Here is a 3,043-nt window from a genome sequence, read left to right on the forward strand (position 1 = left end):
TGGCTACAAATATGACCTTGTTTGGAAACACCGGCTTTCTTTTGTCATGGTAATGAGATCAAACCAGAGGTGAATGGGGCCTAAACCTAATCCCTTCTGAGTGGCTTCCTATAAAAAGGGAAAACATATGGAGACCATAACATAAGTGGATTAATGATCTCTTGGGGGTGTGGCAGGGGAGGTTGGGTACAAGAATGTAGAAAATGTTCTAAACCTAATGATGGTAATGCTCGTACATCTCCTCTTGATGTGATTGAACTGTTGAATTGTATGATATGTGAATTCCATACCAATAAAGCTGTTTTTGTTTGTTTGCTTTTTAATGGAAAACAGACATGGAAAGACAGACACACAGGGGGAGACAGATGCCGTGTGACACCAGAGGTAGAAACTGCTAGAAGCAGCAAAGGAGCCCCAAAGATGGCTGAAGGAGAGAAAGAGGAACCTCCCCTAGAGGCCGTGCATTCGGACTTCTATCATCCGAAACGGTGAGAAAATGCATCTTTGTCATTTAAAGCCACCTGTGGGTGGTCTTGTAAGGGGTGGCCTTTGCCAACCAAGACCAGTTTCTATCCTTGCCAATCAGTGCTGTCAACCCGCGGAGTGGAGCCTGTGATCCCGTGTTGGCTCCAGCTGCCTGATGGCTAACAGGGTTGGGCAGCACCCTGGTTGACCTGCACCCTGGTCTTGTTTTTGCCCATTGTCTCTTTCCACCGGCCACCCACTATTCTAACAGGCTGTTTTCTTTATCCCAAATGTTCTCCGCAGACGCTTTCTGAATCGTGGGCATGAACGGACCCTCACCGACATTTCTTCTGCAACCCTCAGCCCATTGTTGCCCCTGCGAGTGAAGCCCAGGGCTCCCCCACCCCACCCCCACCCCGGGCTTGCCACCTGTCTGAGGGCGGGAAATAGGTGTGTGTGGGGGGGGTGGGGGGACTGGAGAGCAAAGGGGATGTTTCTGGCCTTGCCCTGCTTTGTTCCCAATGAGCCCTGAGTACATTTTGCAACATCCCTACAGCGTCATCCTTTCATTTCCTTGTTCTTGTCGCCAATGGGGCCCCAGTCACACGACTTCTCAACTTTCACTGGAGTCTCTTTCTCGGGAGAGGCGTTTACAGAAGCTGGTGTGGAAGAAGCCCATTCCCAGGGCCCTCGGCACCCTCCCTGACCGTGGAAGGGAGGTCGGCCAAGCTGAGCACCCCTCACCAGCGTCATCAATTCGTTGGCATTGTGAAGGAAGGAATTAGATCAGTGGTTCTCAACCTGTGGGTCGTGACCCCTTTGGGGGTCAAACGACCCTTTCACAGGGGTCGCCCAATTCCTAACAGTAGCAAAAGGACAGTGATGAAGTAGCAATGAAAATAATGTTATGGTTGGGGGGGTCACCACCACATGAGGAACTGTATGAAAGGGTCGTGGCATTAGGAAGGTGGAGAACCACTGAATCAGATGGAGTCGAGGCATTTGCCAATTTCACCAGAAGTTGCCAAGAATGGACAAGAGAAGAAGCGGAAAACCAAGTATCTGGGCTTGTAGTAAGCAAAAGACCTGGGGGTAAAACTCAGCTCAGGATAAATTTATCCTACAAACTCCTTCCCGTCCCTCCCAGGAGGGAAGAAGCGTGTGGTGACAAATGCGCAAAGTCAAGAGGTCAGCAAGTGGCAGCCCTGGGGCCAAATCTGGCCCACCACTTGCTTTTGTAAATAAAGTTTTATTGACACACGACCACATCCCTTCATTTAAGCGCTGTGTACGGCCGCTTTTCTGCTGCCTTGGCAGAATTGGGTAGCTGAGACAGAGACCATGTGGCTCACAAGGGTACAAACACCTCTGACCGGGCCTTTCACAGGAAATGTTTGCCGGCACCCACACAGCAATACAAAGGACAAGATCAAGTTATCATGAAAAACGTTTGCATTCTATAAGATCGATGAAAAAATGGATTTCCAAAACTTTTGACCTGTGTATGGCTAGATCTTTCTAAGCTGTGTGTGAGAGGTGCACAACACAGTGAAGGACAGCTAATTAATAAGCAAAAAAACCCAAAAAACCAAATGACCTGCAGCTTCCTCGCTGAGTAATCGTAGCAAGATACTTCATGCCTCTCAGCCTCAGTGCTCTCATCTCTGAAATGGGGATGATTACAGCACCAACTTCATAGAGTTGTGTGAGCATGATGTGAGTTAATACAGGCAAAGAAGGTGCTTAGAACTGTGGCACATACTGAGCGCTCTGTAATTACTTGCCATTATCAGCAACATGATTGCACACAGGTCTAAATTAGGGTCTTAGATGTGTACTTCCTAACTGTGGGACCTGGCGCACATGACTTCCCCTCTCTGGACCTCAGTCTCTCCACCCTTCAACAGTGTCATAATAGTGTCCATCACCTGGTTTTGCTGCCAAGCCTGTGCTCCCCACCACCTGGTGCTCCGTAGGTGCTCCACACGTGTGACCGGCTATTGTCACCATTCCCAGCATTCCGACTTCCTGGCTCCAAGTCTGAGCCTGCACACCACCACGTCCAGAACTCAGTGCTCCTGCCCCTCCTCCGAGAAGATCAGGACTCTGGACCCGCGGTGTTCCGCTCTGGCACATTCCATCCAGCACTTGTTTATTTAACTGTCCTCCGCAGTAACTCCCCCGCCATCAAAGGGCTGTTTACAAACCCCACAATTAGCCTTCCTGGAACCACACATAAACAGAATCCTAATTGGGCATGTTTCTCCTGGCCCAAGGCACAACAACCATCAATTAAATAGAACAGGTGTGGGGTTGGGTGAATGGAAGGAGGGAGAAAGAGACAGAGACACGAGTCGAGAGTGGAAAGGAGAAATGGGTGGCTGAGCGGATAGACGAGTCTATGTTTGAGTCATGGGTGAGAGGACCAGTAGCTCCAAGGAGAGAAGGTGGTGGACAGGAGATTGGGTGTGTGGAGAACTTGAGTAAGTTGTTGGACGTGTGATGAGTGGATGGTTGGTGGGTGCATGGAGGGGTGAGTGGAAGGATGGATTGGGAGATGTTTGGATAATTGATGGAT

At 49.7% G+C, this 3,043-nt stretch overlaps 1 long non-coding RNA gene across 1 annotated transcript in view; it reads left to right on the forward strand.

The window, feature by feature from the left end:
- The window catches only part of LOC123522283, a 3,988-nt gene extending 3,130 nt beyond the window's left edge, over positions 1 to 858 (forward strand). Inside the window, exons 2-3 of the long non-coding RNA XR_006680558.1 lie at positions 334 to 488; positions 769 to 858. This is a non-coding gene — a long non-coding RNA (uncharacterized LOC123522283). The remainder of the gene's footprint in view (positions 1 to 333; positions 489 to 768) is intronic.
- The last annotated feature ends 2,185 nt before the right edge of the window (positions 859 to 3,043 follow it).

This window comes from Echinops telfairi, unplaced genomic scaffold, assembly GCF_000313985.2.
Source record: "Echinops telfairi isolate 266 unplaced genomic scaffold, ASM31398v2 ScPeMD7_5592;HRSCAF=6446, whole genome shotgun sequence".
In the NCBI taxonomy this organism is placed as follows: Eukaryota; Metazoa; Chordata; class Mammalia; order Afrosoricida; family Tenrecidae; genus Echinops; species Echinops telfairi.